This window comes from Piliocolobus tephrosceles, chromosome 3, assembly GCF_002776525.5.
Source record: "Piliocolobus tephrosceles isolate RC106 chromosome 3, ASM277652v3, whole genome shotgun sequence".
Classification (NCBI taxonomy): domain Eukaryota; kingdom Metazoa; phylum Chordata; class Mammalia; order Primates; family Cercopithecidae; genus Piliocolobus; species Piliocolobus tephrosceles.
In genome coordinates this window covers 126,994,946-127,009,341 of record NC_045436.1, presented here as the reverse complement: position 1 = coordinate 127,009,341, position 14,396 = coordinate 126,994,946, and the positions used below count along the sequence as shown (strand labels likewise).

The window sequence follows — 14,396 nt, the reverse complement described above, 5'->3', positions numbered from 1 at the left end:
ATAATTTTTCTGTGAATGATTTTACAAAATATAACAGCTCAATAATTACCCATGGTTACTTTAGCAATAAGTCTCTCTTTCCTAAAGTGCTGCACCATGATTTCCTGTATAAAGTTCACCATAGTTTAAAACAGTATCCCTTTATAAACTTTGATCAAGTCCAGACTCCTGGATGCATTGTTACATGTAAGACTATAGCTGCTTACCTCCTTTACTGCCTGTTAAATAGCACCCTATTAGTACCTGCATTGTAGATTGTAGTGAAGATTAAATGAAACAATACTCAATAAATTCTGGTACCTTTACATAAAATAAGCATTCAATAACTGTTAGGTGTCATTATTTTCCATTAAACTGCAGGGCCTATAAGGCCTTCTTCTCTGTGATATTTATCCTTGGCTCCTAAAATTGTACCTCGCCCATAGAAAATATTTGTTAAATGAATCAATAAATGAATGAATGAATATTTCATGGATGGCATTTCCACACCTTGTTCTTATTTGTTTTTCAGTTAGCCACTGAGAATATAAACATGCATTAATTCTTTTATTTATTCAACAAATACTTATTGAATAATCACTCAGAACAAGAACACTATTTAAGGTTATCATCTGGCCAGTGATATATTTCATTATTTGAAAATTCATTAATTTCCCAAATATATATTGAATACTTACTAAGGACTAGGCGATGTAGATGATATTGTAGATTGAAAGCAGGGTAACAAGTTCAAACATGTTGCTGATATCAATTAGAGAAAATAATTGGAGGTCTTGATATCCTTGAGCATAAACCCATATCTCTAATATTTTCAGTTAATATAGTACAGTCATTATTGTCCATTTTGGACTTTGAATTCTGTATAGAGGAATAGTTTTGGAATAGTATAATTTTTACGGAAAGGTATGCCTCCCAAGAACATTCTGATGGAGTTTTTTTTTTTCTAACTGGGTGAAATGAAGACCTTGATAATAACTGTCTTCACAGGAGTATAAATGTAAGAGCAATGATAAAGTTCTCTTTACGTTATCCCCAATTAGAGACATACCTTACTTTATTGTGCATCACTTTATTGCACTTCACAGATACCATGATTTTTACAAATTGAAGATTTGGGAGAACCCTGCATTGAACAAGTCTTTTGGTACCAAATAAGTCTTTTAGTGCCATTTTTCCAGTGGCATATACATACTTTATGCCCCTGTGTCACATTTTGGTAATTCCTACAATATTTTAAACTTTAAAATTATTATATCTATTGGAGTGATCTGTGATCAGTTATCTTTGATGTTACTACTATTATTACTTGAGACATGATAAGCTGTGCCCATAAAACACAGCAGTGAACTTATTTGATAAATGTGTGCATGTCCTGGCTGCTCCTTGAGCCGGCTGTGTTGTGTCATCTGTCTCCCTTCATTTTCCCTGCTCTACACCCTAAAACACAACAATTTTGAAATTACACCAATTAATAACCCTACAGTGACCTCTAGGTGTTGAAGTGAAAGGAAGAATTGCACCTCACTTGAAATCAAAAGCTAGAAATGATTAAGCCTAGTGAGGAAGGCATGTCAAAGGTGAGACAGGCTGAAAGTTAGGCCATTTGTCCCAGTTAGCCAACTTTTGAATACAAAGGAAAAGTTCTTGAAGTAATTTAAAAGTGCTACTCAAGTGAAAACCTGAATGATAAGAAAGCGAAACTGCCTTTTTGCTGACACAAAGAAAATTTCAGTGGTTTGAATAGAAAATCAAGCCAGCCACAATATTCCTTTAAGCCAGAGCCTAATCCAAAGGAAGTCCCTTACTCTCTTCAGTTCTGTGAAGGCTGAGAGAGGTGAAGGTACTGTAGAAGAAAAGTTTAAAACTAGCAGAAATTGGTTCATGCAGTTTAAGGAAAGAAGCCATATCCATAACATAAAAGTACAAGGTGAAGCAGCAAGTGCTGATGTAGAAGCTGTAGCAAGTGATCCAGGAGATCTAGCTAAGATTACTGATGAAGATGGCTACATGAAACAAAAGATTTTCAATGTGGACAACAACCGGCTATTGGAAGAAGATGTCATCTAAGACTTTCATAGCTAGAGAGAAAATTTCAGTGCCTGACTTCAAAGCTTCAGAGGACAAACTGATTTTCTCAGTGGGGGCTAATGCAGCTGGTGTCTTTAAGTTAAGCCAGTGCTCACTTATCATTTCCAACATTTTAGAGCCCTTAGGAATTATGCTAAATCTACTCTGCCTGTGCTATATAAATGGAATAACAAAGCCTGGATGACAGCACATCTCTTTATAGCATGGTTTACTGAATATTTTAAGCCCACTGTTGAGATCTACTGCTCAGGAAAAAAAAAAAAAGAAAAAAAAAAAAGGAATTCCATTTGAAATACTGACAATGCACCCACTCACCCAAGAGCTCTGAAGGAGATGTGTAAGAAGATTCATGTTGTGTTTATGCTTGCTGATGCAACATCCATTCTGCAGCCCACGGATCAATTGAAGTGCAGTAATTTCAATTTCCAAATGTAATTATTCAAGAAATGTAATTTGTAAAGCTATAGCTGCCATAGACAGTAATTCCTCTGATGGATTCAGGCAAAGTAAATTGAAAACCTTCTAGAAAGGATTTATCATTCTAGATGCCACTAAGAAAATTTTGTATTCATGGGGGAATATCAAAATGTTAGCATTAACAGGAGTTTGGAAGAAGTTGATTCCAACCCTCATGGATAACTTTGAAGGACTCAAGACTTCAGTGGAGGAAGTAACTGCAAATGGGGTAGAAATAGCAAGAGAATTAGAATTGCCAATGGAGATTGAAGATGTTACTGAATTGCTACAATCTCCACCAGCCAAAAGATTATAACTTGCTGAAGGCTCAGATGATTGTTAGCATTTTTGTAAGCAATAAACTCAGATGATTGTTAGCATTTTTAGCAATAAACTATTTTATTGTAAGATATATACTTTTTTTAGACATGATGCTATTGTACACTTAATAGACTACAGTAAACATAACCCCCCCCCTTTTTTTTTTTTTTGAGATAGAATCTCACTCTGTCTGTGATCTCAGCTCACTGCAACCTCCATCTCCCAGGTTCAGGTGATTCTCCTGCCTCAGCCTCCTGAGTAGCTGGGACTACAGGCATGCACCACCACACCTGGTTAATTTTTGTATTTTTAGTAGAGAAAGGGTTTCACCATGTTAGCCAGGCTGGTCTCGAACTCCTGATCTTAGGTGATCAACTCACCTCGGCTTTCCAAAGTGCTGGGATTACAGGTGTGAGCCACCGTGCCCAGCCAAAACATAACTTTTAAATGTACTAGGATACCACAAAAAATTTGTGACTTGCTTTGTCACAGTACTCACTTGATTGTGGTGATCTGGAACCTAACTTATGATATATCTGCGGCATGCCCATACTATTTTTGTAGTACCTTGGTGCAAGAGTAATTGCAATTTTTCCATTACTTTCAGTGGTAACAACCGCAGTTACTTTTGCACCAACCTAATACATCTAATGATTTGAGTGATAGATATGAATTGAAAATACTCCATGCCTGCTAGTATCCAAACTTACAGGTCAGTATGAATAGAAAGGAACTTAGTCTTCACATCTATTTGACCCAAAGTTCTAAAATCCTATGAAAGGAATCTTTTTGGCTTAGTTACTATATCTTAGGGAGACAGGCCTAAGAATCTCCCAGAAGGAGGAGTTTGCTGTTGCTCTCGGCAAAGTGATCCAGGTAGTTTATACTGTCCTTTATTTGTGTGCTATTTTGAATAAGTGAATAAATAAGTCTGCATTTTCACATATAAATATATAGGTACACATGTATTTATGTGTGTGTGCATATGAATACATGTGTATATATGATATATACAGCTATATACATAGTGTGTGTGTTTTATCACAATATTCACTTTATTGTGAATATGTACATTTTATATACATATATATACACACCCATTTTATACTTTCCATTTTTAAGACATTTTAATTTTATGTTAACAGTTGTTTCCATGGAATATATGTTTTAAAACCCCATTTAGTTATTTATAGCTTTGTACAGATGTGGATTTAAAAATACATATGTGTAAAAAGGCTATTAATCTGTTCTCTGTTTTATATTAAAGAGGTGTCTTAATAGGTATCCCTTGTAATTGGGACTACAAATGTGCACCACAACACCTGGCTAATTTCTTTTTTTTGTTTTTAAACAAACGAGGCCTCACTATATTGCCTAGGCCAGTCTCGAACTCCTGGGCTCAAGTGATCCTCCTGCCTTGGCCTCCCAAAGTGCTGGGATTACAGGCATGAGTCACTGTACCCGGTCCTAAGTGTTATTTATTTTAAAATATTTCAGCTTCTGCTCACCCCGAAATAGATGAACCAAACAGGGAAAAATTTTAGCAATTTTTATATGTAGATGATGGGCATGAATATATGCTTTACATTTTTCTCTCCACTTTTCTAATTTGAAATTTTCAAGTAATAAAATTTACCATACAGTTTTCCTTACTATTTCTAATATCATAGGTAGATTTAACATTCTCATTTTCATTTTCCTATGTGTACCCTATAGTCAGCAGTGCTTTGTATTTATTTCTCTTCTTTCCTTTCAGAAAAACATCATCTATAAATAATAACTCTAATATCAGACATTTACTGGTTGCTTACTATGTGTCGTGTATTATCTAAGGGATTGACTTGTATAAACTCATTTAATCTTCACAACATCTCTATTAAATAGGAAATAATATAATCCCATTTCATAGAGTAGCAAACTGAGGTACAGATAAATGAAATGGCTTGTCCTAGTTCTCATGACTAATAATTGAAAGATTAGGGATGGGATCCTTTGCAGAGTAGCTATGTTGCTCAGGTTATTAACCAATACACTATATTGCTTCTGTAAGACAGTTTATTTCAAATACATGAGAGTTCTCCATATGCAACACAATGGACATCCACTTTTATATAAATTGTTTAAAATTTGTTAAAAAATTTGTAAGGCAATACCAATAATTATAGGTTTGAAATAAAGGTTAAAATGAGAAGAAATTTTAATGGTTGAGGTTGTTTAGTTCGGAAATGATGTATGATCACAAAAGCAGCATGTATTTTATATTTCATATAAAGTCTTTTATTACTCATAGATGATAAGACTTTGTGTGTGTGTTTGTGTGTACGTGTGTGTGCGTGCGCTTTAGTGACCCAAATAAAATATAGACTTTGAACTCCAACTCAATAAGCTATTGTAAGGTATATAAAATTTTCAAAATTATTAATCAGGAATGTGAATAATCTCTCCATTATCTGTGGGTTCAGAGAGGCCAGGACAGTGGGTACTGAAGAAATTAACATGATTTATTAGTAGTTCCAAGTTGTATCCATTTCAATTTATCAGCATGACCTTGCCAAGTCTCTTTAAAAAGCTTCTAGTGTTCACCTTGAGTCTCTATTCTGCCTTGAACAGTGGTATAGTTTTGTGGCCTTTTTTTCTCATTTTAGTTTATACTTGCTACATCAGGTCAGTCTCTGGTTTCAACTTTCCTTTAGTCACAGACTGAATTGATTGGAATATTTATGGTCAATGGACCAGAATAATTTGCCCTTCGTCCTTTACTGAGTTCCTTAAAAGTAACAATACAAAGACTAGGTTTATTTTGTGAAAATAAGAGCAGAGACTTCTTATTCTAAGGTCAGTTCCTTAACTCTCTGGTGGGTGATGTTACATAAGACATTTAACTAAGGTTCAACATTCTCATCTTAAAATTTGGCAAAATGAGATCGACTCTGTTTGCTGTATAGAAATTCTGTTAGGGTCAAGTAAGACAAAATATTTTAACAGCTCCCACATCTGTTCATATTACATTATTGTGACTGATTTTTGTTAATATTCTTGTGTCAGTTTTACTTTAAGCCTCTTCTGAAGTGCCTTTCTCTCAGAAGTAATATATCTTATTCTTAGAATATATATTACGTGTATCTATAGTTCATCTTTTTGATAATTTTGCAATTCTTAATAGTAATGCATTACTCACTCCACGGAGATAGTTGACTCCCACTGTCTGTAAGTACAATTGTTCTTGGTCTGAACGTATTTTCTAAGTTCTCAGGTGATGGGGCTTATCAAAATATGGAAACCTGCACTTTACCTATCTTTCTAAAAGTGGCCATTAGAAAATAAAATTGATATTTCTAATCTGTGACAGACATGTGACTGAGCCCTTTATATCCAATTCTATTTAGACGAAATACATCTCGGCCGTTACAGCAAACATTGATCCACTCTCTCCATAAAATATGTAGACAGTGTTTAGTTGTTGAACATTTCACCTCTTGGTGCAGCTATGCTAATCCTCCTACAGTAGTTACAGATCTAGCACAGAATAAAAGAAATGACAGTTTTTCACTAAATGTTGAATAAATGGATGAAGAATAAAGTTTATATTTTAAGGATCTAGTCTTTTGGCTTCACAGATGATATTCATAGTAATATTCAAGTTTTGAAGTGTAATCTTGAAGCTCTTAATGTGTTAATATGATTCCAATAATTAAGTTTTAGTAATAATTTAATAATTTATAATTTATTTGATCCATATCTGTAAACGGTAGGGATGCCATTTCTATAGGAAAACTGACACTTGATACTTACACAGAGAATGCAGTATTTATAACTGGTGGAGATGATACAAATTTGACTATTCATTCGTTTCTTTCATTTGTGATAAATCCCTTTTTATTTGACTCTTTTCTTTCTTCCTAAAACAGAAGAACATAAAAGCTTTTGCCACTGCTTACTCAGATTACGCATCTACTAATATTCTCATTGGTGTCTAGGTAAGGTTATAGATTTTAACATAAAAATGTTTTTGGAAAAGAGTACATCTGTTATGCAGGATTTGATTAATTCTTTTCTACAAAGTACTTAAGGCAACACCAAATGCACTGTTGAGGGGTACATCATTAGTTAAATGGAACACTATTTTTATTTCAGTAAAAATGATTCTAGATATTAAGAAAAAAACAAATTTATTTCTCCTCAGGAAAAAAAAAATTAGTTATCTAACTAATGATCATATACAACAGCTTTTTTTTTTTCATTTCCACAATACTAATTGTAGTTTTTATTTAATTTGTGTAAGCATTTTTGCATTTTTGTAAGCACTTTGCAATACTGCAGTGAAGCAAACACATGTCATTCCATGTAATATTTGACAAGGTCATTGCATTAAATAGCTTCTTGAGTTTTTGCTTCTTAATTTTATTTGCTTGATTTGATTTAAATTAAAAACAAACATAAAAATTTTCCTTGCAGTTACTTATCATAAACAAAATGACTTGAAAATATATTTTATCATTTATCATAGAGAGGACAAAGATAAGTTTTAGAAAAACAACCCACTAAAATAACCATGACTGCGAAGTCCTGGCCTTAAAGGTTCTGTTTCTTTTTGTTTGACACAGTGAGTCAAAACATCAGGCACTTTTTCCTCCCTGAACACGTTCAGGCTGTTTTCTCAGTGTACTCATTGGTGTTTGCCAACTTGCTGATATAATTTACTGACAAAATACGGTGCTTTATTTTTTTTTTTTTAGTAAAATATTGGTCAAATTGTATGTGCAAAATGACTCAACAAGTCAATTAAAGTGTCATTAATTTTAAATTCTGTCCCCACATATTCAGTTCATTAGCATTAGGGATTTTATCGTTTATTTTTTAATGTCGATCTGGGGAAAGTAATGAACCATAGCCTTACTTTTATCAAATAATTACATTTTCTGATTTTACAGTATGAATGTGCTAAATTAATTGCTTGTTAATGATTAATATATGTTTTGATTCATAAATGATGTTAATTAAAATAGTCTTTAGGAATAATAAAACTATTTTCTGAAGGGTTGAATTCTAATATAATTATAATAAATAATGTAGTAGAATTTTTTGAGTTACATTGTGGGATAATGGTAGAGCATGTTGGTATTTTTCCATTGTCATATTAATGTATGTCTATTAAGGAATAAATACAACAAAGAGGAAATTTGTACTTGCAAGTTGACCAAATCCTAAAACTGTTTAATGTATATCAGTTTACCTATTTTTACAGGTATTTTAAAATACATAGTTATAATATTCCTATATTGGTTTCCTGCTTTCTTTCGTTTACATTGTATTATAAATATTTTAAAGAGTATTTTACATTTTCTAATTGACCGTGGCTTGGTTTATGCATCAAGAGTCAATTTTCATAGCAATTTCATATTAATAGCTGGCCAAATTTGGCCCCTGTGAAAATACATTAATGTAAATTTTTTTTTACACACATGAAAGTTATCTGCAATCAATAAACACTTTGATCTGTTTGGAAAAAGAAAAACATAAACTAAGTATTCGAGAAGATACTGTTTACTGTATTTAAAATAGAACATTTCTATGAAAAATCTAAAATAAATCACAAGCAGACACCAACATTTGAAGGAAACTTCAAGGTTTAAATAAACAGTATAGTTGGTGGTCAAGGTACAGGCCTTAGAATTCGAATGATTAATTATGAACAATTTACTTAGCTTCCCTATTCTAATAGGGAATTACAAGTAGTTACAAGAGTGAAAGTTGCTGATCAAATATTTCTCCTTTCTTCCTCTTTTGAACACATTCCCATCAGGCTTTAGTTCTTAATCATTTTACCAAAGCTGTTGTTTATCTGAAAAAATATTAATGTTGTCAAATCCAAAGTTTAATTCTCAGTTCCCATTTTACTTTATTTCTTAATATAAACTACTAGCCACTTTTAATCTGTTCTCAACACAGAAGCCAGAATGTTCATTTTAAAATGTAAGTTGTATCATGTTATTCATCTGCTCAGAACGTTATAGTGGGTTTCTGCTCATGAAAGCAGACCATTGATGTCTTCTTGAAAAGCTTTTCTCAACTGTCTTCTGGGTCATCCAACTTTCCTTGTATTTTTTCTGGCATCTCCCTTAGTTTTCTTCAATGATTTCTCATGATCCTCTCTAATCTACAAGTTTTGGGGATTCCCAAAGCTCAGTCTTGGGTTCTCTTCTGTTTTCTATATTCACTTCTTTGGTAGTCTCTTCTACTTTAGCATTATATGTGATTTAATTGCTTATTGTTTCCAAATTTTTACCTCTAGCGCAAATGTTCCACTCTAGACTCATGTATATAGCTACTTTCTCAAGTATCTTCACTAGGATTTTTGATAGGCACGTCCAACTAATATGTCCAAAGCTTAACTTCTACTCTCCACCCATACCCCTAAAAATGTCTTTTTAAAAAAACTTTCAAAAATGACAACTCCTTTCTTTCATTTGCAAAAGTCAAAAACATTGACTTCTTCCTCTCATGCATAACATATATGATCCATAAGCAAATCCTATAACTTCTACCTTACATACATTGAGAAATTACCTCTCACTGCTTATGCCGCTAATACCTTGCAACCAAACCACCCTCATTACTCACCTGGATTATTGTGTATCTTTCTTTCTTTTTTTTTTTTTTTTGAGACGGAGTCTCGCTCTGCCGCCCAGGCTGGAGTGCAGTGGCCAGATCTCAGCTCACTGCAAGCTCCACCTCCTGGGTTTACGCCATTCTCCTGCCTCAGCCTCCGGAGTAGCTGGGACTACAGGCGCCCGCCACCTCGCCCGGCTAGTTTTTTGTACTTTTTAGTAGAGACGGGGTTTCACCGTGTTAGCCAGGATGGTCTCGATCTCCTGACCTCGTGATCCGCCCGCCTCGGCCTCCCAAAGTGCTGGGATTACAGGCTTGAGCCACCGCGCCCGGCCTATTGTGTATCTTTCTAACTAGTTGGCCTGGCTGCCTATAATCTGTTCTCAACACAGAAGCCAGATGATCGACTTAAAATATAAGTTGTATCATGTTACTCCTCTGCTCTGAATCTTGTAGTGGGATTCTACTCATGAAATAAAAGCTAGAGTATGAATAATAGCCTACCTACTTCTACCAGAACTAGGATTAAGCCCCTTGTTAGCTGTCTGATCCCTCCTACCATTCTTCTCCCCCCCCCCCTCACTCTGCAGCTTCCCATTAGCCTCCTTGCTGCTATTTAAATCCCTTTCAACTCTTGCCTGAGGGCCTTTGCACTTGTTTCCTCTGCCAGAAATGCTCTGAAATGCTATCCTTGTCATTTTCCACATAGCTTGCTACCAGTTACATTCCGATTTTTACACATTTTACCTTCTCAATGAAAGAGTCTTTGGTCATACTACGTAAAATTTTACAAATGCACTTTTATCACTGCTCACTGAATCGTACCTTGTATTTTATTTGTTTGCCATGTTTTGTTATTACTTTAAACTCCACAAAGCCAGGGTTATTTATTTGTTCATTTCTTTATTCCCAGTACCTATAAAAATGCCTAGCACATGGAAACAGCTCAATACATCTGTTGAATTAATTAAATATTCATTGAATGAGTGAATTTTAAATCATGTAGTACATATTCAGTTCATAGGAAGCAATATTATGATGATGTTATTGATTTTATTATTATATATAGTGGTATGTATAGTACTGATTAGTCTTTATCTGTAGTATTAATTTTTCAGCTGCTGTTTCATCTCAATTGCATTTCCATGGAAGAAAATGTCTTCTAAATTATCTACTGCTACACTCGTGTTAGTGGAAAGGGACATCAGAGTGAGGGTATTTCTTTCTCTCATTCAATAAAATATATGAGAATTAGGACACAACACATATGATTCACAACACACTCTAAGATTCCTGAGAGCGATCTTAGGAGATAATAATCTATGCTTGATGTGGACATGAGAGCTAGACAATTTCATGCTGTGATCTTAAGGATTTTAAATATTTCTGAGATAACTTTGACTACTAAAGCCAAACCAAAGAGCTATTTGTTAGAAGTAGGGGTTCTAAAAGTGACCAAAATCACTAGAAAAGATGATATATGAAGTTTCCAAAGACGTTGAGATTATTCGGTCTTAAGAAAAGTCAAGAAATGTCTGTCTTTAAGTGTATGTCAGATGGCACTGACCAAATCATTTCTATAGCTACCAAAAAGAGAACAAAGAAAATTATGCAGTGGTCTGTGGCTCAAATTTTTAAAAATTCCTGAAAGTTATAGTTGTTAAACTTGAGGATATGTTATTTAATAAAATATTTTCTTTTAGTCTTTCATGGTAGTTCAAAACTAAAATAAAACTTCTTTCCTGGAATGAATCAATGAACTAATCTCTAAGAAGAATTTGCATTTTAGATGCATAAATATAGCGGCTGAATGCAACATTTTTCAATGAAATTATAACAATAACAAATAATGAAAGCGAAAATCCTTTAGACATTTATTATATATTTGTCGTATACCACATACTAGAGATACAACATTTTTTAGTGTATAGTGTACTTTCAAATAGCCTTCCTCTAAAGGGTGACTATGTCATGTAAACAACAGCAATAATAACAGCACCTGAAGTTTATGTATCACATTCTTTAAGTAAGCCTGTGTCTGTGTTGTCTCACTTAGTCTTCAAAACAATACTGTGAGGTAGATACTATTGTTATGTTTGTATTGCCAGTGAAGAAACTGAGGCTAGGAGGTAATGCAGACTGCAAAATGCTATTAATCTAATAAGTACAGAGATGTGGTTAGGAGCACTTATGGCTCACTGCAAACCCTGTGCTCCTAACCCCAGTGTTATTCTTTCTTTTTTTTTTTTGAGACGGAGTCTGGCTCTGTCACCCAGGCTGGAGTGCAGTGGCTGGATCTCAGCTCACTGCAAGCTCCGCCTCCCGGGTTCACGCCATTCTCCTGCTTCAGCCTCCCAAGTAGTTGGGACTACAGGCGCCACCACCTCGCCCGGCTAGTTTTTTGTATTTTTAGTAGAGACGGGGTTTCACCGTGTTAGCCAGGATGGTCTCGATCTCCTGACCTCGTGATCCGCCCGTCTCGGCCTCCCAAAGTGCTGGGATTACAGGCTTTAGCCACCGCGCCCGGCCTTTCTTTCTAACAAGTGCTAGAATGCTGTGGGATGAGCATGCTATCAGCTGCGTGGGCTTGAATCCTTTCACAGCCCTTTGATTTCCTGTGACTTTCTAAATGTCTGTAGCTCTCATTTCTTACATTTAAAAAATGGGTTTCATAATAATAATTATATCATCTGTGAGATGATTTATGTGTAGAAAACAGTGTTAATACGCATTAAGTGTCAGCCATCAGAGAAGAATAACATCATCATGAGATGAGAGGGAAGCTTTGGTTTGACTCAGATTGCATGATTGTAAAAAGCATCATTGAAATATCTGCTTTTGAGTTGAGCCTTAAAGTTTAAATAACATACTTGTCAAAGAAAGTAAAGAGTAAAATGAAGTACTTTAAGGGTATGGCCTTTGGGGTTAGATCGGCTTGATTTCTAGTCTAGTCCTTGTCAATTACAAAATAATTCCCAGGCCTCCACAGCTACATCTTGAAATCAGGGCAGTAATGATATCCACTTTCACGATGTTGTGAAGATTAGATGAGTCACTGTAGGCAAAGGGCTAACAGCAGTGTGTGGCACACAATAAAGACGGCTATTTTTATTGTGAATTATCTGTATTTAGGACAAATACTCTGGAAGCAATAAACAGTAAGACTTGAAAGAAACAGAATAGGAGATGGTGAAGACTATGAAAGATTTTTGTCAATATTATCAAAAAGTGTTTAAAATGTAAAGAATATCACGGAGTTTTGTGTTTTTTAAATAAATAAGCATAAAGTATAAAACATGTACACTCAACCATAAAATTGAAGAAAAATGTCCAGAAACAAAGAAGATATTAAATTATGAGCTGTAGTATAACAATTCTTTGAGAAAGGCTTTTTTAATGATATAATCATTATATATATATATATATATATATATTTTTTTTTTTATAAATTGCGACAGAGTCTTGCTCTGTCACCCAGGCTGGAGTGCAGTGGAGAGATCTCCACTCACTGCAACCTCCACATCCCAGGTTCATGCGATTCTCCCACCTCAGCCTCCCGAGTAGCTGGGACTACAGGCCTGCACCACCAGGCCTGGCTAATTTTTATATTTTTAGTAGAGACGGCATTTCACTATGTTGGCCAGGCTGGTCTCAAGCTCCTGACCTCAAGTGATCTGCCTTCCTTGGCCTCCCAAAGTGCTGGGATAACGGACATGAGTCATGGCACCCTGCCCGATATGATCATATATTTGAAAATTATATATATATACACACACACACACACACACACTTGACCGTTGAATGACTCAGATGTTAGGAGCACCACCCCCTACCTGTCCCCCAACCCCACACCATGTAGTTGAAAATCTGAGAATAACTTCGTCCTCCCCTAAAACTTAACTACTAATAGCCTATTGTTGATTGGAAGCCTTATCCATAACTTAAACAGAAATCAACACCTATTTTATATGTTATGTATTGTATATTATATTCTGAAAGTAAGCTGGAGAAAAGAAAATGTTATTAAAATAATATGAAAGAGAAAATAAATGTACTGTTTATTAACTGGAAGTATATCATCACAAAGGTTTTCAGCCTCGTCTTCACATTAAATAGGCAGAGGAAGAGCTGTTCTTACTGTTTCAAGGGTGACAGAGGCAGAAGAAAATCTCAGTTATTATAAATTGACTCATGCAGTTCAAACCCATGTTGTTTAAGAGTCAAACTATGTAAAGTTTCATATATAGATGACTTTTTCATATAAATACATATGATTTGAAAAAAATACCTTCTGATCACTTCTGCTGTAATATATCTCCATGTCTATTGCTAATGTATAGTTTTCAAAGCTTTGTATAGCCATTTACCAATGAAAATCTCCTCCTCCTATATTTTGATTCAAAGCATAGCGTATTGACACCAATGTCTCAAGAATATCCCTTAACTGACTTTTTCATGGGTTTAAAATCTGTGTTATTGATACAGCTGTCTAGCTTGAGGAATTTAAAATATTTCTTTTAAAACTTTACATTGAATAGACTGTGATGCCAAGATGGCAGGTTCTCAATTTAAGCAATATGTTGGATATGAGTGGCATTTATCCTAACTTTAGTTTCAGTGGAGATTATTGTAATATAATGAAAACCCACATTGCTCCTAGGGATGTGCTACCTTCCTACTGCTATGGGGGGAATTTTCAGTTGTAATTATTGTCTTCCTTTCTAAAGCTCCAATTAATTGAAGTAAAAGCTGGTGTTTTTTTTTTTTTTTTTTGGATTTTTAAATATTTGACAGAGTTTGTTCTTCATTTACTCTGCTATATTTTTATCTGGTAGTGACAATCACTTGTCTCTTTTGAAATGACTAGAGTTGTAAACATGTAGGTTATGATGCCCAACCTAATATATGCATGATGTTTATTT

General features: G+C 34.5%; 1 protein-coding gene across 7 annotated transcripts in view; it reads left to right on the top strand.

Moving 5' to 3' along the window:
* The window catches only part of ADGRL3 (adhesion G protein-coupled receptor L3), a 902,055-nt gene that overhangs the window by 158,723 nt on the left and 728,936 nt on the right, over nt 1-14,396 (top strand). The window lies entirely within an intron of this gene.